Raw genomic sequence first — 24,929 nt, forward strand, 5'->3', positions numbered from 1 at the left:
AAACTAATGTTTTATCTCTATAGTAGACTGAGTGCATTATATTATCATTTTATTTTCATATCCAAAGTATTTTCATGTTTACTCTCCTATGGCCGTGTAACAGATGTGATCGTTAACTCTCTTGCGTAGAATTATCAGACTGGGCTTTGCAATAAACAATGACAACAATGACAAACATATGACAAAATACAACATGTGTAAGTACCTGATATTAGATAGGTTGTTGTTGATGGCTGTAGATAAATACATCTGTAACAATAAATGTGTATTAGCAGGGAGCTAATGCGACCATTACATTTAGAGCATGCTAGCTAACTCACTCCTACAGCAATAACATACATTCAGGAGCACATCACAGGAAGCCCCCGATATCCAACAGGTACCAAAACATATATATACTGTATATACATCAGGAAATGTACATAGTGAACTTGTACACATTGCAAATATGTTAATAGAATGCAGCATTTCAGAACGTGACCTACCGCTTGCATAGAATGATCAGACTTGGAAGAATTGACGTTTGTGATCTCCCCCTGTCTGCAAGCGTACCCAATGACATACACCTTATTGGCGTCCTAATTGAATCGGAATACATACAAATTGAATACATATTTCTGCAGTGGCACGTGGAAACATGACCCACCCTGTTACAGCCGCACCATAGTAGTTTGGGTAAGGGCGTAACTTGTTACTCTAGCTCGCCGATGGTTTTATATTCAGTGGGTGCTGCTCTATTGAGTGAGATCTCTGTGAGCTGCTGATGAGTGTGTGTGAGAAGTTAAACTGGCGAGAGTGTGATGGCAGATGCCGGGGTAAGAGTTGTCATCAGCGTTCCTTATGGAAGAGAGACAGGTCCGTCTCTGATTGGGCTGGCTGTGGCTCCACCATTTGCCACAGCTCGGCTTTGATTAGCGCCTCCATGAAAATGTATGCCCCGCGCTCAAAGAAAACCGGGGGAGTAGCTACCTGTCAAAAAATTCACAAACAAGGCTACTTAGTGCACAGGGAACTGTATATTTTAAAGTCTAATACTCCCAGCCATTTCATTGTAGGGGATTGCCAAATCCCTCATGACTCCACCCTCCTGCTTTCCCCCCTCCCCCCCGGGCCCTTTATGTGAGTCTCCAGATACACACAGGAGTTACACAGCCAGCCCCCAGAACAGGGATGTGGAGAAAGGGCACTCTTTAAAGCACACAACAAAGGCTTCCACCAGATGCTGTGAATACCAAAAAACCCTGCAACACAAACACACAATATATAAATTAATCAGGGTGCAGGTAAATAAATAAATAATGTATACGAGGAGCTAATTAAATGTGTTTATTCCTGTTATCATATGCTGCCCTCATTTCCCCCACTTGAAGCCATGAATCATTAAGTGGCTGCTAAATTGGTCTCTGGGGCCGTCACGATGGCAGGGGGCGGTCAGATCCTGTCTGGCAGAAGGCAGGTGTGCGGCGGACGGACGGCCCGTGCTCCTCGGACGGCGGCGCGTGACGGAGGGGAAGGGAAGAGAGCGGGCCTCACGCTGGGAGGTGAGCGGCCAGAAGAGAGGCTGGAGCACAGCGGCTGACAGGGCCGCCCGTCACACAGCCCGCTCCGCATTGATTAATGAGGGCATTTGAAAGACAATTAGTGGGAGCAGATTTGCCTTCAACCTCCTTATCAATCAGGCCCCTTTAATTCAAAGCGTAGCACCCTCTGCGGCGAAAAGGGTGTCTCAGCATTGTGTATCCAGCAAGGGATGGGGGAACAGTTGGCAGGGAGGATGAAGGCTCCATAAACAGAAAACTTTTTAACACACAGGGCTTCATGTTTCTGTATGGTGGCTATTGAGCCCTTGTATCTAGCAATTAGAGAGTTTAGGACTATAAGGTTCTATATGGAAAAATATTCAAGTTCTGAACCCTCATTGGTTTCGTATTCTTTTGAACTCAACAACATGAATAGGGGTTTTTAATGTATTATATAGGTAGAGAACATTGAACAGAATAAGGCTATGTCAATAACTCAATTTTGACAAAAAAATGCAGATAGAACCTTTTGGTCCCAAACTCTCGAATTGTCTTATTATAGTTAATAAGCACAGACATAATCTATCTGTTTGTACCACTTGCTTCACAGAGGAGTGACCAGTTCATGCTCATAATTGTGGAGTATGTAAGTCGCTCTGGATAAGAGCGTCTGCTAAATGACTAAAATGTAAAATGTAAAATGTAATGTTGGTCAACTCTCTCAGACCACTCTGCACATGAGAAAAAAGTGGAGTGTGTGTGAGCCTACAGTAAGCTGTCCTCATACTTGCCTACTTGTAAGTTTTAAAACTGCTATATACAGCTCTGAAACTAAACTTTGGTGTGCTCCTGTTATCATCATCTTGATGACCAACGTCATACAGTGAGGCTTTTTCAACTTTATCACATATGATAGAATTGTATTCATGCATGCAATGTCAGGACTGTCTTATTAAACTGATTCTATTTCATTGCTGGGACAGAATGAGGGCTTTTGTCTACCCTGTGTGGATAGATTTGATAAAGCACCAGTCAATTGACATTTAACAATGTTTTAAACTGCCTAATTATGAAGTAATAATCCTAAATTGTGGTATAGGAGGATTGATATTCAAGCTAAGTCCCAGAGAGACACAGTTAAGAAAGTCTCCAGGTAGAAACTATGAAAGTCTTCCATGCACATTTAAGTGGCTTCTTAAAAAACGGAAAGTTAGAAAGGTCGATATAGTGGAGATATTTTGTCTAGTTCCTGACAGCCCAGAAGACTGCTCTACAAATATACATATGAAGAGTCAACCTATCGCTCTCTATACAGCAGCCCTCGCGCACAATTACACTTGTCAATCATTTGAACCCAAATTATTTGAACCACTGGAGAAATGATGCAGATCCGCTGATGTGCTTAAGGGTGTGAAAGATGTGTTTTCATAAAGTTGGAAACAAGCAAGTACAGACGCGTCTCTATTGATCCTGTTCCCTGGAAATAAAACGAGTGCGATAGGCGAGAAGAAACAAATACAACGAGGAAGACAGCAGCCGGGGAGGAAATCGATAGATTCCCTAACTCTGAGGTCAGGCTATTCTCCTGGGTTAGGACGTCTGGAGAGGTAGGCGATGGGTATAGAGGAGGACGCGGTCAAGCTCTTCCTAATTTCCCAACATACAGTATCTTAAGCTGGAACGAGGGCCTGTGAACGCAGCTCATATGCATTTAACCTAGACAGTGTGAGGGGCTGGTGGAATGGGCTCTAGAAGGGCATGCACATTAGTGACTCATCTTAGAAATGTCAGATAGTTTCCAACTAAGGGCTTGTTTTTTTCTCAGTAGGAAGGATGCAGTACTTAGTAGAAGCAGTGTCTCAAACTTAAACTTTTTAATGCATTGGTTTAACTGGCGAGATCCCTATGATATTACGTGTTTTTGTCCTTAGAATACATGCACATTAGGGTGAGTATATTTCCATGTCTGACGCACATGTTGTAAAAGGATATTTGTAATGACCATAGTAAAAATAGCCTTCATACTGCATGTTACATAGAAGTAAAGTATGGAATATAGTGGACTTCCACTGCACCACTCAATGTGAGTGCTCTGATACAGAGACTAATGGATAGGTTAAGAATTGTTTTTAAAGTAGGCCTACGTCTATATTTCATTATAAGGAAATGTAATGTGAGTGAGGAGCCTGACCATGAGTGTGGTGATCAGGTTGTCTCTGAGGGCTGACACATCTACCTCCATCTCATTAGAGATGGTGCATTAGGCCCCACCGTGCTACAGTAGGTTATGTCCAGCTGTGGTCTCTCACTGGTTCTCCCTGCCTGACTCTCCCCCTGGTGCTAGTTAAGCTAGCAGAGAGGAATGCTCCTGCCTGCCTGCCGCACTCTTTTTCCCATTAGCTGTTTTATTTCATGGGGAATTTGCTTCCTGCATGCTGTAATTGGTATGTAGGCACCTCCTGACGTGGGGCATTAGGATTTTTAACGCAATCTTTTACGCAGGTGAAAGATGCATAAATTACCCTTTCAGTGGCCTGTTATTTGATTGTAATTCTCTATTATTTGCCACAACATTGTTGTGAAACACTTGGTTTCGGCAAAGTTAAACATTGTAACTAATGTTATTAGCTGGGTTGCAGGCCTAATGTTTCCCACCAACTTCTCCCATAACACACTGAGATAATAACCTCATCTGAGGCCTGTAAAAACATGGGCATCACTTTTTCCTCCAACTGACTTCTGCCCCAGTACAAAACATGGGAAACAGATCCATAGTAGCAGCATGGTTGGTATGGTAGCCTTCATTTGTGGTTCTTGAATTTTCTTTATTACACTACTAGATGGTTATAATGTAAGTATAATCGCCATATAATTTCAACCGTCAACACTGTATTGGCCCAGCTAAGGCTTCACTGTGAGAGGAACTTTGATCCTTGGTCTGTGACTCCACCAGCAATGTTTTCCCAGAGGCCTGAATCCATGACAGCCGTTTGGAGTTTGGTGATTTGTTTTTCATTGTTTCTGGTAACCAAGAGACTGGGCCATGTATATCTATTTAGTTTTAATAAAGGATATTTGTTCATGTTGAAAATAAAGAAGATAATTGTACCGCTCAGTAATGAGGGCAGGGTGATTAAGTCTGTTTCTGCTTCTTCTTTCATAATTTTGCTGGGGTCCAGTTACTGCAAATTAGTAGTCAATTGTGTGTTTAGAATTCTAGACACGCGGTATTGAATGACAAAATTGCAATAAGACTTTCTCCAGTGGAGGCCAAATCCGGGGGCCATAATGATATTCATTTTCAAACAGGAGAACATTCTAATGGGCAATTAAGACGATCAAGCCTGCCAAGCTACACGGGAAGAACGAAGTCATGGTGCCAGCGATTCCGTGTCCTCCACCCACTGCCTCCTTCCTTCCCTGGCCTGGGCTTTGTCTTACATGTGTGTGCATAAGAAGCAGGCAAGAGAACGGGGGGAAGGCTCCAAAAGCACAATATAATTGAACTTTCCACATTATTTCTCACTAATATGTGCTGCCACTTGGTCTCATTAGTGGAATGATGTGCTCTCCAGTTCTGGAATGAACTCTTTGCCCGAGTAATTAAGGCTCCTAAAGTTTCCAGTCCTTTGTTTAAAGAATTCGTCCTTGTGCTCTCCATGCCCCATCAGCTGCCTAATTAGCAGGCCCTTTGTGTGATTAAAAATTCTCACAGAGATTCCATTGGATATTTTCCTCTGTTAATGAGTGTTTGTGGACAGCTGGGAACGGGCGCAAGCTCCCTCCTCGCAGGACCTCTTGTGCATTGGGCAGACCTCTGTCAGGGCCCAGGAGTGAGAGCTGTCATTTCCGTAATGGGGATGGAAATTGGTCAAAACCTAGCCCGGCCCCTGCAGGAATGGAAATGCCTTGAAATATAAATGAGGATGAATATTCATATTTCTTTCTACTCTCAATAAAAGTGCTGAGTATTAATATACACGTCTGTCAGTTTAAGAAGCTCCCAGAACTTGGCGAGCTAGTGTCTACCCATTAATGCGGCCCCTGGCTTCATTTGCTATTATCCTCAGGTTCTTTTTCTCCCTAAAGTTGGGGTCACCCTCTCCACTGAGAATTACACACTGGAAGCTTTCCTTTTGTAACGTTTCTCCCACTTAGTGAGGGAGAGAGAGGGCTGTGAAAGAGCCAGAGAGGCATTTAATGAAGCCCACTCGGAAGTAAGGAAAGCAGGGGTCAAACTCAAATGAAAGGAACAAGGCAGGCAATGTGTGCAGTTGGAGGAGCAGGAATCCAGAGGGAGAAGGAGGCTGTTAGGAGGAAAGGCCCCAGGAAGCTATGGTCTACATTGGTTTGGCTGCCTGGATAGGAGGCCAGCAGCCCCTACTGCATCTGTTACATCACCTCAACTCTGACATCATTTGTCTTTTCTCACAAAGTGATGAGAGAGCACAAATGTTAATGCTCTTGTTCCTATAATACATATCTATTTCAATGATAAAAGTCCATTAGTGTTAGTACAGAATGTCTATAAAGGTCCTGTTTAAAACCGATACTGCTAAAACAAACTTTCTTCCCCCCCGAGAGGAGAGGATAGCCTTCAAAGCTGGATGTGAGTGTTGCCTTGGCAGGGCCAGAGGCTCAGGGAAAATCAAAGCAATGATAAGGAGTTGGCCTGTACGAGGAGAAACTGTTGAACCCAGCAGTTCTGGGGAAGTTTAATTACAAAGTGGAGCGATGGATAGATTTCTGGAAACATCATTATAAACAGAGAGGGCATAATGAGCTGCCTGGCTGATTCTAGTTCTATTTAAAGATCTAGCATCTCCAGAGAACACAGCAACCAATGATAGGACATCTCACACAACCATTTACACCTGAAAGGACACGTTTAGCCTTGAAAATAAAGATCCATTGAAATTCTCATGAACAAATGATTTCTTGCCCTGTCTCAATATGATTTTCAAAAGCAATCTGATGTGCTCATGATAAGTGCCCTGCAGTGAAGGTTAAATAGATTAGGTTGATTATCAAATCATACATCAGAGACAGCGGTATAGTCTTAATTGCTGGGTTTGTGGAACGTGTTTGTTGATGTAGACTCTGCATTCACTTTGATTGACTCTAATCTTCGCATTCTATCTCTCCTGTCTGTCTTCTGATATCCAGTGTTCCGCCTTTTGATGAGTTCTTTTGATGTACTGTATGTGTGTGCCAACATGAAAAAATACTGCAGTTTACTATAGAATACTACAATACTTACTATAGAATTATGTAGTAAACTGTAGTATACTGTAGAATACTATATTACACACTGTAGTATACCTCAATCATGTGTAGTACTTACTATAGAATGTTGTAGTATACTGTAGAATACTATTGTCAATACTACAGTATACTACAGACCGCAAAAACACTACAGTAAATATTACAGTAATGTTTGCAAAAAGTCTACAATAGTTACTATAGTAATGTCCTAAAAAATACTACAGTAATACCTATAGTATATGCTAAAGTATTACATTTGCATATACGCTGCCCATTCCCCTCACCCATATCCCAGTTTGTGCCACCCATAAGTGAGAAACTTACATGCCAAGTATAGGCCAAATAGTGTGTTCCCTACATGTTATAAATAGAGCAGAAGCTCTGAACTGTCTGTTCAGACCTCAGTCCTACCTACCTACAGGTTATGGAAAATTTGCTTTTGAGTATTTTTTCCAGTAGGTTTTCTCAAGGACAAAGCCCCACCTGCATATGTCAAAGATAATAAAACAACACTATAGTAAATACTACAGTAATGTCTGCAAAAACACTACAGTAAATACTACAGTACACTACAGTCTGCAAAAACACTACAGTAAATACTATAGTTAGTATATACTAATATTATTTTCTTACTACAGTATTTATACTATAGTAAACTGTAAATACTACAGTATACTACAGGCATGTCCACAAAACTACAGTGAATACTACAGTAAAGTCCGCAAAAACATTACAGTGAATACTATAGTATTTAACCATAGAATACTATAGTATTTTTTCTTGTGGGTGTGTAGGCTACCCTGTCATCTCCTCAACCATGTGGATTTGTAAATGTTACCTGAAGAGTTCAAAGTTCCCTGTGCTTGGATGGAGAGTTACATTTCCTTCCACTTTCTTTTGGTAATTTGTTTGTTTGTTTTTAATTAAAATCTAAGGTTGACTTCTCAGCCCTGGCAGCTCTGCTGCTCTGCCCAGCGACTGGGGGATATTTAGTAAGCTGCAGTGCTATAAGTTGTTTCATTAAGTGTGAAAAGGGCCGATAACTCAATAGCCACCAGCCAAACATCCTCACGGTGCCGGCTGCCTGCTTCCTTAATCTGTTTTTCATTCCATCTGTCGTTGCTGTAGCAGTACAGGGGGCTCCACACAACGGAAAAGACATTCATCACCGTCGGGCCCCCAACAAACCTTGGGTATAGGGAGAGGGCCAGCCTGCTAAGCTGGGGAGAAGAGGGCCTCAGCCAGGCTTAGCATCACAGACACCTTAGTGTTTTCGTATGGATGGGCTGCTGGTGCTGGAGTGATGGTGGAATAGTAGCCTAACTGTCTGCACCATCTCCACAGTAACAGTGTGGTGAAGTGATATGATATGAATGACCTCCTTGGCTCCCCCGAGGCAGCCGAGGCAGTGACCTTAGTCCCCCTGCATGCCTGTCAGTCACCTGCTAATGCATTATGAGGGCCTATCCTCTGACATGCTAGTAATATACCCACACTGGAGCTCTGCTTTCAGTTAATGGTGCATGTGTGGACAGGTGACCGGGGTCTTTGGGGAGGGCAGGCATCAGTGCTGGTCTGAGAGCTGTTAGAGCCCACAGCCTTCAGTGTCTCAGACAGACAGCAGCTGTGGATTAGTAACATCTTGTATACAAGGTGGAAGTGAATACACTGCCCCTGATGCCTGGGTGGGATGGGAGCTATGGGGTCAATAAGACCCTTCTCAGATGCTCTTGGTGTGGTTAACTGGTTGTGACATGTTCTGTATAATGACATGAACCTAGCAATAAACTTGCTATGGTTGTTGTCATTCCACTACCTTTCTACTGGGCTGGTTAATATGGGCCTTGCAAAGGAAGTGCTGTACTGAGTTTTACAGAGGAGACAAGAAAATAAACCTTTAAAGTAAAAATCCACTAAGGAGACACGAAACAACCCTCCTTTCTTCTACCTGACAGATCTGACAGGCCAAGTATCTCCCGCTCCCTTTTTTTCATCCTGAATAGATTATCACAGCCCTAATTTGCTAGCTGAGATCTGTGGCGTACTGTAGCAGAGAGAGTTCCCTCCCCCCGCCCGCTTCTTCAGGGATGACTTCTGAAGCTGTTAACAAGGCGACAAGTATGCCTTCACGTATTGAACTACATCAAAACCACTAGTCCTTGTAGATTGGAGACGCCCACTGATTTAGATTGTCATTATGTGTTTCATAAACGTTCCACTTGAATGTTTAGTGCTCCAGAAATGTGGAGTGGTGGGGGTGGAACGGAAGGTATAAATGGTCTATTTCATTAGCATCCCTCTCTTTATGCAGACTTTAACTGGGCCGGCTCACAGCGGAGATGTAGTCTGTCAATGACTCTGTTCCACCTGAGATGAAAGCCCATTTTCCCCCGGCGATAATGGCTGCAATGCCCGGCAACGATTCCAAGCCGCTCGGATTTCCCTGTTCTCTGTCATTTGACTTGGGTTTAAGGAGCGTAGGAACACTGCAGACGTTGTAGCCATCACACCTAATTGACCAGAGGGGCTGTAGTTAAAGTGAAACATCAGCATGACAACTGAGGAGGCGAGGTGAGCATCTTCCTCCACATTAGCAGATGTATGTTACAGTGCAGACACTGCACAGGCCAACCTCCCCATGTGACACAAGACAGATTTTCCCATTTGAGGAAGACAGACCCAGTGCTCATTTATGAACATGTAAACTAAATGGCACTAGACTGATCCTAATAAATGTTAAGCTGGAAGGAATAGTTTTCTCTCGCTTTGCAGATTTCGCACTCTCTTGCTCTCTCTCTCTCTCTCCCTTACTCTCTCTCTCCCTTACTCTCTCTTTCTCTCTCGCTCTCTCTCTCTCTCTCTCTCGCTCTCTCCCTCTCTCTGTGTCTCTCTTCTCTGTGCGTGCGGAGTTGATAAGTTGATTGCTGATAAGTGTTATTAATTTCAATAACTAAGCCAATTAAAAATGGAATTTTATCTAATTCCTGCTTTGATAGTTGGACATTATTTGCCAGAGTTTAAAACTGAAAGTTCTCAGTTAATAGTGTGATATATTTAATTTTCCTTTTTTCTGGAATGATTGGGTAACAGGATTTAGTCATTGTCCTCCAATTGCACGATTCCATTCGCTTTTCAATTAGCCTGTCTTGCCATTCAGAACAGTGCATAAGGTACTGCAGGAACCATTTCTCAGCAAAAAATTTAATGTATAATTAAATGTAATTAAAGCACTAATCGTTTTTTGCAGCTAATAAAACTTGTCTGGAAACGTGCCTGTAAGGATAATCGATTTAAAGGCAGACACTACTATTACAACACTTTGTCGATTAGTAAGGACACTTTGCCTGCAGCTGGTATAGCCAAGGGGAGTATAGACAACACTTGAAATGGAAAAAGGGAGCTATACTGAAACAGACTCCTCTATTTTTCATGACCAAGGTCACTTATCAGTGACCGGAAAGTCACCAAGTTCTCTTCATCATTTCAATAAGGGACTCAAAGTTAGAAAAAAATTGCACGGACATTTCTTTGTAATACACCCCTGGGCTTTTTATTATGACTTCATTTCCCGTTGTAATATTGGATCGTCTCTATAATTGTAAAAGTGTAATAGACTCTAATAGAATTTCATTTTGAACCCTGAATGGTCTATGCCATCTCTGCTCAATTTGAGTAGAATAATGATTTTTAATGTCCACACATGGCTTCCTGTGACCTTATTCAATCTCTGGGCTGATCAGGAAATATATTGATTCAATTACAGGCCTGATGACAAGAGAACAGAGGAGAGGAGGGAAAAAAGGTCAGCACATATTTGAAAATGTAAATCTTAACAATGTCTTTTGAGTTTGCTGAAAAAAGCCATTATCAAATGCCATTTGGGTCCAGCAGCATCAAGCCCTAAGCCTGCCTTTCCTCCCAGAGCAATGGGAATCGTTAGAATGTGTAGGACATTGCTGCTAGTGGAGTTTTCCATTGTCTGGAACAGTGATGTGACTAATTCAAAGTGTGCAGGGCCTCTATTTTGCTGCATGATTGTTATGTTCGCACTGGTTGTAATGGTCACTGCTATTTCTTCAGCACAGCATTTGTTCTAAACTGACCTAGTACAATAGGAAAAATGTGTCAATGTTTTTGACTTGTGACTTTCTAATGTCTTCCTATACATGTAAAGGTGGACTAGGCAGTGATGTGCTCTACCCAAACATTGAACAAAGCTCTGAAATTCATCCCTGAGCAAATTACATGCACACACCACACCGGGTACTAATTCTTTGTTTGGTCATTAAAACCTCATTAAAATTAAATTGTTCATTTGCATACCACTGTGTGTTGCATCATAAATTATTAATTGAAAATAAATAAATGAATGAAATGAGAAAATAAGTGATGTTACATGTACGCCTACAGTGATGCTGTGACTGTCTTTCTTTTGACATTGAGGAGGAAGGTGAAGCTTTTTTACCCCCTTCACACTGTATGTGAATCTCAAAGACCAGATTTGGAGCGCTTTCTGATTATGTTCCGGAACCCTGTAAATGTAGCATGGACAGAATGGTCCTACTGTTAAATCCCCCACGCATCAGACAAAAGTGGATAGCATTTTTCCTCTCCTCTGCTTTTCATTTCACTGTAAATTGATTAACTCTCTCTCCCCTGCTGTCACTGCTTGACTTTGGAAATTTATGAATAAATTGACTTTTCTACTGCTGACAAATATTTTGGTTATCCAGCCCAAAAAAGGTCCTTCAGTGGGACATTTTCCACAAGCTGCCACATTCATTCTGCCACATCTGCATGTGTTTACGGCTGGATCATCCTGTCTTAATGCTGGAAGGGTTTCAACAACCTATCTTTTACCCTTTATTATGTGTTCGATTTTTCTCTTGTTGTTAGAATTCCAGAATTTTCAGTTGCAGAAATTGGTAATTGCAGCAGCCCCCTTTTCAAATCACTTCATTAATTAAATGGGATTGGGAAAGGTTCTGAGCTAATGGATTATGCTGGGGCTGGGTGGTTCAGGCCTGTTTACCGGAGGTCACATTTCATTTGCTGCCTATGTCAGGCGACTAGCAGCAGGGCCTCTGAGGCAGTCTAATCAATGTCTCCGTGCCGTAGCCCTTGAATGAATCTATTAAAGTTATGCGGCTGCATCCTGCCCAGGAAAGAAAAAGTCTCCTGATACCTCTGATAGAAATTAGCCATGAATTAGGAGAGAGGCTGGCTCATTCTGGAAGCCAGCCAAAGCAGAATTAATAGGCCATCAGAGCCTCTTGTGTGTTAAATCCCATTTGTTCGCCCATGCTTTATGAAAGCTTTTCCTCTGCTGCTGCTCCCAGCCTGGTGTGGGACCCCCACATATCCACCACCAAACTTCACTCATTAAATAAAGTTCCAGCCGGGTGCAGATAGGGAGGGTTGGAGACTGGGGACAGGGCTGGGGTTTAGGCTGGGGCTGCTGGTGGTGGTGCTGGGGAGGTGGATGATGATGAGGCTTCACAGGGGATGGGCTGGAGCTGTGATTGCAGCTGGGGGTTTGGTTGGGATGTCTGAGTCTGTCTGTGGCCAAGGCAGCAGCTAAGAGGACTTTAGCAGGACACTGGGGGACCCTGGTCATGTGGACCTCTTCAGCACCAACATCATCTCTACAATGTCCTCTAATCCTACAGATTGCTCTTCAATGTGTTTAAGAGGAGGAAAGACTCTGGCTGAATCTCTTTGAAAAGGATGTCTGGGGTGCCTGAACCAATCAGAACAAAAGGTCTTACTCCTGCTATTTTCCGAGGACTTTTTTCGAGCAGGATCATTATTTCCTGTATGCTTGAAAACACGCAGGATGACATGAGATAATTATTGGACATATACTTTACTTAAAGAGTAATGTCTTTTGGCAAGCCTGACTCAGAGACAAATTCAGACTGGGGTTTTTCTTCCCTTTTGTTTTGTAGCTCTGCATAATTCATTGGGATGCTGCCCTTAACAAACTTACTAAGTCTCTCTCTGTGAGGTTTTCTTCATCAGTCTTTCTTTTTTTCCCTTGAATGGATCTTTTTTTCTTATTCCTAAAAGACCAATTAGCTCAGCCTTCGTTTATGGTGGTGTAATCGTTTATATCTGGTGTGAATCCCCTCTGAAGGAGGTCTGTCTACAGAGAGGATGAGCAGAGAGGAGTTTCTCTCTGGGGCTCCAGCCAGTCCAGACATCTGCCCAGGGTTCAGCCTATAAACAATCAAGGCACTGACTCACCTTGACAAAACCAATGATAACCTCTAAATGCTAGTCTCAAGTCAAGCAGCCAACCAAACTAACATGGAGACAGCACAAAGGGACGGCCTCAAACTGCTGAGGAACACAAAGTCCACATTCTGAACCCACTGGAGAGCCATTACAACTCAACCGTCCTCTCTACAAGGCAGACAAACAACAATTCCCAGAGTCCCTCAGTCCTCCACTGTGGTAATTTACATTAAGTTTAGGGCTTAGGTGCGTGAGACTGCTAGAGGTCAGTCTGAGTGTGTGTACACACACACATGTGCACGCAAACGCACACACACAAACACCAACCTCACGCGACGCAAGGAGAATGGCAAGCAGTATCGCACTCACTCAAAATGTACTCTTATAATGCATTCAAAAACAAACTCTCACAACACTCTCATACATACACATACACTCACACACACATACACGCTTGCTAATACACGCGGCTCACACAGACACACACAGACACGTAAATGAGATCTAAAATGGCTCTCATGTTTGCCCCCTTCCTCCAGTGCCAGAGTCACGCATCATTGTCAGCAGCCAGCAAAACAAGATGAAATAAAATTCTAAGCCATCCTGGCAGTCAAGGACACCATTCCCTCACCGTAATAGCCTGTATCGTCTGGCCACTCCATGTGTAGCTTTTCTCCATTGCTCTGGGCTTTTATTCCTGACAATAAGCTCTTTATCACTGCTCAACACAATTCATTTAAAACCACCGTCAAGAAGCAATCAAACCTTAAGTAAGAGGATTGAAAGTCAGTGTGTTATTGTTAAGCAAAGTAGCGTTACTTCATTTACATAATGCACACAAGCCAATATGCCAGGGAGGTAATAGTAAGTAACAGCACACAGGAAAATAATAAACAGTTAATATTATTTAAATTTTAGCCCAAACGTAAACCCTATACTTCATGACCTTCTCTCATTCATGCATCTGTTTTAACTTTTTGGTTTGTCTCCCTCCCTCCCCCTCTCCTCTTCTCTCTCTCTCTTTCTCTCTAAAGGATGACATTATGTTTGGCTTTCTTGTCTCTCTGCCCTGGACACCTATGATTTAGAAACTCTTGACATATCCATTACAGCGCACAGATTGGCTATTCTCCTCTCCCGGTGTCTCACCACCCTATAGAAATGACATGGACCTTTCAGTTTTTTCTCTAATGTCCTCAATTCACGGCTGGTGCTTTTAGCAAGAAGTGGATTCTAATTTCAAGAGTCTTCCCCTACTATTAACTAGAGACTTCAAGAGCTACAGGGAAGACATCAATCTTGACAAGGTCTTTTTGAGCCACGGCTGAAAAGGCAATCCCATTGTGTATGTTTTCACCTGCTTTCTACGGTCTGACAAAAGATGGACATGAGTGCTTGTTTGTTGTTGGTGGCCTTCATACTATTACCACTCTCATTGGTCATATACATAATCAGTGATAGTAGTGGTAGTGATAATAGTACTATTATTAGTAGAAATTCTCAACAATCAGCTGTTATAATTACTTTTTTCCATCATTACTGTAAAATCATTATCGTCATCATTACCATCATATAAAGCAGGATGCTTGTATTCTTGTCTAGCCAGTTTCATTCAACATTAATTTAAATGCTTTAAACCCAGAGTCCATGTTGCCGCCTGACACTGCTGTTTACATGTGGATTGGTCTGCATCCCCATATGTTTGCTGATGTATTAAGTGGTGATTTGTGGATTCCTGACTGCAGTCATGGATTGATCCAGTAGGGAGGGAAGTTCATCAGGAGGACCCCTACTCTGTGAATGGATTCTTCATGATGATGGGGCCACAGGGTCATAATCTGGCAGGAGTTCAGAGTGCGTCCAAAATGGCACTCTATTCCCTATACAGTGAGGGAAAAAAAGTATTTGATCCCCTGCTGATTTTGTACGTTTGCCCACTGACAAAGAAATGATTAGTCTATCATTTTAATGGTAGATTTATTTGAACAGTGAGAGACAAAATAACAACAAAAAAATCCAGAAAAACACATGTCAAAAATATTATAAATGGATTTGCATTTTAATGCGAGAAATAAGTATTTGACCCCCTCTCAATCAGAAAGATTTCTGGCTCCCAGGTGTCTTTTATACAGGTAACGAGCTGAGATTAGGAGCACACTCTTAAAGGGTGTGCTCCTAATCTCAGTTTGTTACCTGTATAAAATACACCTGTCCACAGAAGCAATCAATCAATCAGTTTCCAAACTCTCCACCATGGCCAAGACCAAAGAGCTCTCCAAGGATGTCAGGGACAAGATTGTAGACCTACACAAGGCGCTGGAATGGGCTACAAGACCATCGCCAAGCAGCTTGGTGAGAAGGTGACAACAGTTGGCGCGATTATTTGCAAATGGAAGAAACACAAAATAACTGTCAATCTCCCTCGGTCTGGGGCTCCATGCATTATCTCACCTCGTGGAGTTGCAATGATCATGAGAACGGTGTGGAATCAGCCCAGAACTACACAGGAGGATCTTGTCAATGATCTCAAGGCAGCTGGGACCATAGTCACCAAGAAAACAATTGGTAACACACTACGCCGTGAAGGACTGAAATCCTGCAGCGCCCGCAAGGTCCCCCTGCTCAAGAAAGCACATATACATGCCCGTCTGAAGTTTGCCAATGAACATCTGAATGATTCAGAGGAGAACTGGGTGAAAGTGTTGTGGTCAGATGAGACCAAAATTGAGCTCTTTGGCATCAACTCAACTCGTCGTGTTTGGAGGAGGAGGAATGCTGCCTATGACCCCAAGAACACCATCCCCACCGTCAAACATGGAGGTGGAAACATTATGCTTTGGGGGTGTTTTTCTGCTAAGGGGACAGGACAACTTCACTGCATCAAAGGGACGATGGACGGGGCCATGTACCGTCAAATCTTGGGTGAGAACCTCCTTCCCTCAGCCAGGGCATTGAAAATGGGTCGTGGATGGGTATTCCAGCATGACAATGACCCAAAACCTACAGCCAAGGCAACAAAGGAGTGGCTCAAGAAGAAGCACATTAAGGTCCTGGAGTGGCCTTAATCCCATAGAAAATCTGTGCAGGGAGCTGAAGGTTCGAGTTGCCAAACGTCAGCCTCGAAACCTTAATGACTTGGAGAAGATCTGCAAAGAGGAGTGGGACAAAATCCCTCCTGAGATGTGCGCAAACCTGGTGGCCAACTACAAGAAACGTCTGACCTCTGTGATTGCCAACAAGGGTTTTGCCACCAAGTACTAAGTCATGTTTTGCAGAGGGGTCAAATACTTATTTCCCTCATTAAAATGCAAATCAATTTATAACATTTTTGACATGCGTTTTTGTGGATTTCTTTCTTGTTATTCTGTCTCTCACTGTTCAAATAAACCTACCATTAAAATTATAGACTGATCATTTCTTTGTCAGTAGGCAAACGTACAAAATCTGCAGGGGATCAAATACTTTATTCCCTCAATGCATAGTGCACTACTTTTGACCTGGGCCCATATGGTCAAGCCATAGGGCCCTGGTCAAAAGTAGCGCACTAAACAGGGAATAGGATGCCATTTTGGATGCTCACCAGGTGTGTGAAACACTACTGTATGTCAGGGTGGTTCTGCGTCCAATCATGGCCAAAGATACCGGGCACATATTTCAAATGATCCCATTTGTTATGCAATTTGAGGTTCTTTGCTGTTTGAGATGTGAGGTCAAATAGATAAGGAGGAAAGTACTATGGGCAATAATGTGTTATTTGTCATTCAGATGGTAGGCCTATGTATTATTTGGTCCTGTATTAGGCTACTTTTGTGTCCAATGTACTTGCTAGATACAGTATCTAGATCAATTATGCCACAGAGAAAAGGACTGCATAGGAGACACATTCACCTGTAAAGGAAACGTATGGACATACAGTACCAGTCAAAAGTTTGGACACACCTACTCATTCCAGGGTTTTTCTTTATTTTTACTTGTTCTACATTGTAGAATAATAGTGAAGACATAAAAACTATGAAATAACACATATGGAATCATGTAGTAACCAAAAAAATATATTTTAGATTTTAGATTCTTCAAAGTAGCCACCCTTTGCCTTAATGACAGCTTTGCACACTTGGCATTCTCTCAACCAGCTTCAAGAGGTAGTCACCTGGAATGCATTTCAATTAACAGGTGTGCCTTGTTAAAAGTTAATTTGTGGAATTTCTTTCCTTCTTAATGCGTTTGAGCCAATCAGTTGTGTTGTGACAAGGTAGGGGTGGTATACAGAAGATAGCCCTATTTGGTAAAAGACCACGTCCATATTATGGCAAGAACAGCTCAAATAAGCTGAGAGAAATGACAGTCCATCATTACTTTAAGACATGAAGGTCAGTCAATCAAGAAAATTTCAAGAACTTTGAACGTTTCTTCAAGTGCAGTCTCAAAAAACCATCAAGCGCTATGAGGAAACTGGCTCTCATGAGGACCGCCACAGGAAACGAAGACCCAGAGTTACCTCTGCTGCAGAGGATAAGTTATTAGAGTTACCATCCTCAGAAATTGCAGCCCAAATAAATGCTTCACAGAGTTCAAGTAACAGACACATCTCAACATCAACTGTTCAGAAGAGACTGTGTGAATCAGGCCTTCATGGTCGAATTGCTGCAAAGAAACCATTACTAAAGGACACCAATAATAAGAAGAGACTTGCTTGGGCCAAGAAACACGATCAATGGACATTAGACCGGTGGAAATCTGTCCTTTGGTCTGATGAGTCCAAATATTAGATTTTTGGTTCCAATCGCTGTGTCTTTGTGAGACACAGAGTAGGTGAACGGATGATCTCCGCATGTGTGGTTCCCACAGTGAAGCATGGAGGAGGAGGTGTGATGGTGTGGGGGTGCTTTGCTGGTGACACTGTCTGTGATTTATTTAGAATTCAAGGCACACTTAACTAGCAGGGCTACCACAGCATTCTGCAGCGATACACCAACCCATCTGGTTTGCGCTTAGTGGGACTATCATTTGTTTTTCAACAGGACAATGACCCAACACATCTCCAGGCTGTGTAAGGGCTATTTGACCAAGAAGGAGAGTGATGGAGTGCTGCATCAGATGACCTGGCCTCCCCAATCACCCGACCTCAACCCAATTGAGATGGTTTGGGATGAGTTGGACCGCAGAGTGAAGGAAAAGCAGCCAACGAGTGCTCAGCATATGTGGGAACTCCTTCAAGACTGTTGGAAGAGCATTCCAGGTGAAGTTGGTTGAGAGAATGCCAAGAGTGTGCAAAGCTGTCATCAAGACAAAGGGTGGCTATTTGTAGAATCTAAAATATATTTTAATTTGTTTAACACTTTTTTGGTTACTACATGATTCCATGTGTGTTATTTCATAGTTTTGATGTCTTCACTATTATTCTACAATGTAGAAAATAGTAAAAATAAAGAAAAACCCTGGAATGAGTAGGTTGTTCTAAAACTTTTGACTGGTACTGTATATCTGTCATAAAATAACACACAATACATCAAGAAGTGAGACTAGCTGCGTTATTATTGAGATAATTCCATGTTGTAAAATGGTGCAATAAACATGGCTGTGAAATGTCGTGTCCACTCTCTTCCCTACCTGTACTTGCTTCGAGTGCTTCCAATTCCTAACACTAACTTCATCACCAGGGGATTAATGCTAATGCTTTCAATGAGCACGGCCCAGAACTTAAAAGAATTAAGGGCAATTAGCATGCTAACAAATGGCTAATAACATGTCAATTGTTCTATTTTATGATATTACCTGTAATCTTTGTGTTGAGAACCTCATTTTCCATCCTAATGAATGGGGCGGAGTGTTAAATTATTTAACACTGCTCTGTAACGCTCTTTTAATATTCATAATTTCTATTTGTTAAAAGCCGTGACTAAAATAAAGCAGTGCAGGATTAATATTTGCACCTTTTTATCGCGGCTCTGCCATACTGTCACCAGGGAGTTCTCTTTTTGTTCCCAGAGTCCTTAGCAAAGATGGGGCAGCACTCCTATGTGGGTAGAAGACAAAACAGAGCATTACACCACGGCCATGGCTACGGCTACACTGCACCGTTAAGGCCACGCAAACTGCTCCCTCGCCTTATTAACCCCATGTAATTAACAGTAGTGCTTTACTATGGTACTTTACTTTCTGCAATGTGCACAGTTCTTTGTGGATGTGTGGATTTCCAGTAGGCTGCAGGCAGTAAGCCCTAGAATGTAATTTGCAAGCCATTGTCACAGGGACAAACAGTGAGATGGGCAATATGAAAAAGCCTGGTGCTGAGTGAGCTATGATTTATTGGATCTCTCTGATAGCTATTGGGTAGAGTGGGTTTTCTCTTCCCCTCACCTCCTCACTGATGCTACCTGCCATCACCATCCCTGCTCTCTACACAACAGTAAGCTCTAATAATGAAAATAATAATAATGATAATAATAATAGCATCACTTCAATCTCACTTTCAGTGATTACATTGTTCCACCAGTTTCCGTTTCTGCTTAAATTATATTTAACTTCATCTACAGCGCTCCGCAAACAGGATTACTGGTACTTATCTGAAATGAAAGTGCATTTTCAACGCGGTTTAATAACGAGAGTGGAAAATCCAGTCCATAGCAATAAAGCTGAAACTAATTCATTAGAATGGCTGTCTGCGTTGAGCGTTTCAATTGTGTTTCGCATGGCCATCCCTGCTCCCCTGTACTGAAACAAACAGTCAAAGAAAGGAGGGAGTGGGCCATTTGTGTAATCTGCCACAACCTGAAATGAGAGCAGGCTACTGGAGAGATCACAGCAACAGAGAAGCAGCTGCATCCACACTCTTCCCTTCAAGCAGGGCCTCTTCAAAGGCTCACTAAAAGGCCAACTTAAAAGCAAACAAGACTATCAAATTCTGCAACTTTCCTTAAGCGTCTTAAGAGGAGTGGAGAGGAGTGGAGGGTTGGGGGTGGAATGGAGGGGTGGAGAGGAGTGGAGGGGTGGAGAGGAGTGGAGGGTTGGGGGTGGAATGGAGGGGTGGAGAGGAGTGGAGGGGTGGAGAGGAGTGGAGGGTTGGGGTGGATGGAGGGTGTGGAGAAGAGAGGAGTGTTGGGGTGGATGGAGGGTGTGGAGAGGAGAGGAGGGTTGGGTGGATGGAGGGTGTGGAGAGGAGAGGAGGGTTGGGGTGGATGGAGGGTGTGGGGAGAGAAGAGAAGAGTGCTGTACGTCCTCATGCATCTAAAGTGGTCAGCAGTTTGAGCCCGTCCGTGCCTCCTGTTCCATTATGGAATAGTAACACAGGGGCCTGTTTGTTCGCCAAACACAATTAACAAGGTTTCTGCAGCACATCAATACTGCTATTTGCATAGCGTATTGATCTAGAGTCCTTATAATCACAAAATGTTAATTGCACCAATTAATTCTCAATCTGTTTGTGCCCTTGTCTGGCTGCCTGGAGCCCTGAAGGTCAGAGTGAAAATGAACTGCTCTTTGATTCTCCTCCAGGAAAAGCTTTTCTCCCAAGACAACACTGTTTTCTACTCAGAAATCCAGAGGCCTCAACCTCCTTTATCATTATTATCATTCCCGGTGAGTAGCGCCTAATGGGTTGGAAATCTTGTGATCTGATTTGTCCTTTTAAACAAGGTTTTTCTTGTCTCATTCATTAGTGAGCCCCCACCCCCCCCTCTCTCTCTCTCTCTCTCGCTCTCTCTTGCTGTGCCCTGAAAGCCACAGTGTCCGCCTCATATTGACTAATAAGTCATTCTCCCATAGACACAGTGTGGCAAATTTGATTCATACCCCCTATGCCATGTCTGTGCTGTGTCTGTCGCTCTGTGGCCTTGTTGCTACACCGTGTTACTACATGGTGTAACATGACCTCGTGCTCTGTTGTCTGTTTGAGATGATCAGAGTAATAAGTCAGGAGGATTCTATTCCCAGACCATTCCCCTTGTTAGTCTCTGTGGCATCTATGGGTGATAGTGAGTGTTTGTCTGTGTGCCCTCTTCTCCTTTCCAGTCCCATCACAACGAGCTATGCTGTGATGATATGGTATTTACAGTAGTTATATAAAGGAATCATTGTTTTAATGTGTGGAATATTTGTTCTTGTCTTGTGGACATTTCAGCGCGAGATGCTGTCCATTCCTCAGGACCATGAGTGAAGACCAGTGTTACCAACACAATGTTATGTCTGGCATATGCCTATCCATGGACACTACCTATTTAACCTAAAGCCTGACACCTGCATGACATCAGCATCATGGACAGAACATTTATTGAAGATAAGTAGTTTTGAGAAAATTCTGTTGATCGGTCTTGGTTAATCTTCCTATTCATACCTTACCATACATACCTTACTCACAATGAGAGGTTATCCAGAGGCTTTTCTGAGCATGTCTGCTCACACACAGCCCACAGAGTCCCCGTCTCTCTGTCATCCCTGCCTGGTCACAGCCAAGTGACAAATGAGCCAGCCCTGTGTGAAAGATGAATTTCAATCCACTACACCTGTGCCGCCCCACCAAATGAAAGGACTGATTGCCTCCAATTGCGTATTTAAAATGGTTAATTCCTCCATTAGAAAACCTATTTACATGAATTAGGGACAATTAGCATTTTCAGACCCATTTCGTCTTTGTTCACCCCCATCCATTAACATTTGAAAGTGTCGGCTGCCAGACACAAGAAAGCCCAGGATCTGATTTGCGCTGACCCCCCACTTCGGGCGCCTAGATGGGCTTTTTCATCTGTGCCGACTGAGCTGGAGGAAGGAGCTGAGAGCTGGCCCTGGGTCTCTCTGAGTCGCCTCAATTATGTCTAATCAACAAAGAGCATTCAATGAAAGACAGCAGAGTGGAGGACAAGGAGGGGTCTCCAGGACAGGACCCAGGTGGAGCTATTCATTAGTACCCACCTTTCACACCAAAGGAAATATGCATTCCATTACAGTGAAGGAAGGAGGGAGGCCTCTAAAGTCACAATCTGCTGCTCTGCTGAACAGTGGAGGGAAACATAGGCCTCCAAACAGCCTGAGCTGTCACATGGAGAAAGATGGTAGAGGAGGGCAAGAGAGGAGTAAGATGAATAGAAAGAAGGAGAGAGGAAGAGCAAGAGGAGAGAGGGGAGGAAAGGAATGGTGACAGGTAGCCTAGTGGTTAAGAGTGTTGGGTCAGTAACTGAAAGGTAGCTGGTTTGAATCCCAGCGCCAACTAGGTAAGAAAATCTGTCAACGTGCCCTTGAGCATGGCACTTAACCCTAATTGCTCTGGATAGGAGTTTCTGCCAAAATGTAAATGAACCGAGAGGAGTGTCAGGGTGTGTACCCTGGACTGTCTTGCTCAGGCTTACCATAATGAGACTTCTCACAGTAATGACCCCAGTCACTCACGCATCTGGCCCCATGGTGGAGAATGGGCCCTAACAAGGCCAAAATGAAGATGACATAGGCCATCTCATTCTGAAGGGATTTATTAGACCGAATGATTCAAAGTGCAATGCTTTTTATTACAAAGGCTGCCGTGGATTTAATGGGGGAAGAGCAAGTTAGGATGATATTTTCACTCCAACTTGAAATCACATGAAAGTCAGGGAGGGGGAAATCAGACAAATATGGAGCTGACTTTTTCTATTTTTCTTGCGCACGATTGTGAGTTTGTGTGTATCATCGCGCAAATTGGCCCAGTTTAGTACAGCATGCTCACCAAAAGGAAAACCTTCAATGCAGGTATATTCTGCTCATCTTATAAGGGCCTTTCATGATGAAAGTGGTCTTAAATCTCTCTTTCGAGTGGAGCGATTTTAGGCGAATGATCAAACTGTGATCTAATGGTTGTGCACAGAGAGACAGTGCCAACACTCAGCTGCACAGGGTGGAGGGGATGAAAGCCAAACCGCCTCCAAGCTTCACAGCCTTTTCTTCTAAAGCTCAATCATTCATAAAGTGTAAAGCAAACAAGCATGAATGACATTTTTTAACTATAGTAGCATAGAAGATTTAGCTCACATTTACCTCACATCAAGATTTAAAAAACGTTGGAATTTGAACTGTAAAAATACACGCACACACGTGTACTACAAGTTAGCTGAGACGTTTGAGCTGTTTCACTGTTCGCTCAATTAGAGCTGAGGAGAGGAGGAGGGTGTCACTTCCTTCAGTTCAAAGCACTCTCAGAACAACTCATGCGATAGGGCCATTATCTGTAATGAGTTAAAGTGACTGCTGGTATTCAAATTATCACGTTGGTTGCTAAACTTACAAATGTAAATGTCTGAAAGTAGATCTGTTAGAATGTTTGATCTTTTGGCTCTAATTGCATTTCAAACTGGAGAGGGAAAATGTCAAAACCTTCCCCATACTACACAGTTACATAATGTTTTTCATGTGCACAATTAGTCCTGTGTTATATTTTAGGGCTTGACATCATACTGTATGTGCGGGCGGTGGAGTGATGATGATGATGATGGGGTTACCAGTCAGTCTTTCAACGGCTGGCTGGCGTAGGCTGAGTGCCCATCCCTGCTAAGACACACCACTGGGGAGAGAGAGAGAGAGAGAGAGAGCGGAAACCACATGGTGAAGAGAGTGATGAGCTGCCAGCTGATCTGGTGGGCTTGAGAAGCACCATGCAGTACATATGGAAGGGAGTGGAACAGGCCTGGGATGGGATGGATCCACGTCTGTCCTTAGGCCAGCTGGCCTAATAGATGATAGATGGTAAAAGCAGATGACATTCACTGGTCTGACTGACACCATTAATGCAGACCAGAGGCATTGGGGTTTCAGTAAGTGGGGGGAGTGTCTGTCCATCTCTCATCTCTTCATGTCTCTCACTTTCCCTCTGTCCATCTCACGCTTTCTTTCTCTTTGTGTCTGTCCATCTCTCATCTCTTAATGTCTCTCACTTTCCCTCTGTCCATCTCACGCTTTCTTTCTCTTTCTCCGTATCTCCGTCCAATGCTCTTGGTTCATGTCACCTGAGTGACATCACTGGACTAAATTAGAGGTATACTATTTGCGCTCTTCCTAATATGGAGTTTCTCTCTGTCTCTTTGTGACCTCGACCCCCAACATGCCTACAAATGACTGTCAGAGTGCTGTGCTCACACGCACTGAACCAGGCCTCATCTTATTCCCGAGTGGCGCAGTGGTCTAAGGCACTGCATCGCAGTGCTAGCTGTGCCACTAGAGATCCTGGTTCGAATCCAGGCTCTGTCGTAGCCGGCCGCAACCGGGAGACCAATGGGGCGGCGCACAATTGGCCCAGGGTAGGGGAGGGAATGGCCGGCAGGGAGGTAGCTCAGTTGGTAGAGCATGGTGTTTGCAACGCCAGGGTTGTGGGTTCGATTTCCACGGGGGGCCAGTATGAAAAAAATAAATAATAATAATGTATGCACTAACTGTATGTCGCTCTGGATAAGAGCATCTGCTAAATGACGTAAATGTAAATCTGTCACCCTAGGAGCTCCGAGGGGCTCTCGGGGATGTGGGGCTTTGTCAGATTTGAATGATTTCATTTATAATGTTTTCTTTGACATACAATTCTTTACCATGAGCAGATTCAAACATAACACTGTTTGAGTGTACTTAATAGAAAGTATAGGTTACACGAATGCTGATTTTTTTATAATTTAATTAATAGCATTGGCGTTTCAGTGCAGTGTCACCTATATTTCAGTTGTTCCAGCACCTTTGCCTTCCTCAAACTGTACATAGAAGTATTTTGTGCTGTAATATTCTGTTAGAATTATCTTTGGCAACAGGGGTAATGTCTTTTCAATAATTCCTCACAGAAAAAAACACAACACTGTCCAGAAAAGTCTCTCTCTAATCATTGTGGTTATTGATTTTGCCTTGTGCCATTCCAGAGGAGCAACAACAGATAGTGAAGCAGAGAGTATCCACTGCTGCTCAGGT

Source organism: Coregonus lavaretus (genome assembly GCF_964263955.1).
Source record: "Coregonus lavaretus genome assembly, chromosome: 37".
Lineage (NCBI taxonomy): Eukaryota > Metazoa > Chordata > Actinopteri > Salmoniformes > Salmonidae > Coregonus > Coregonus lavaretus.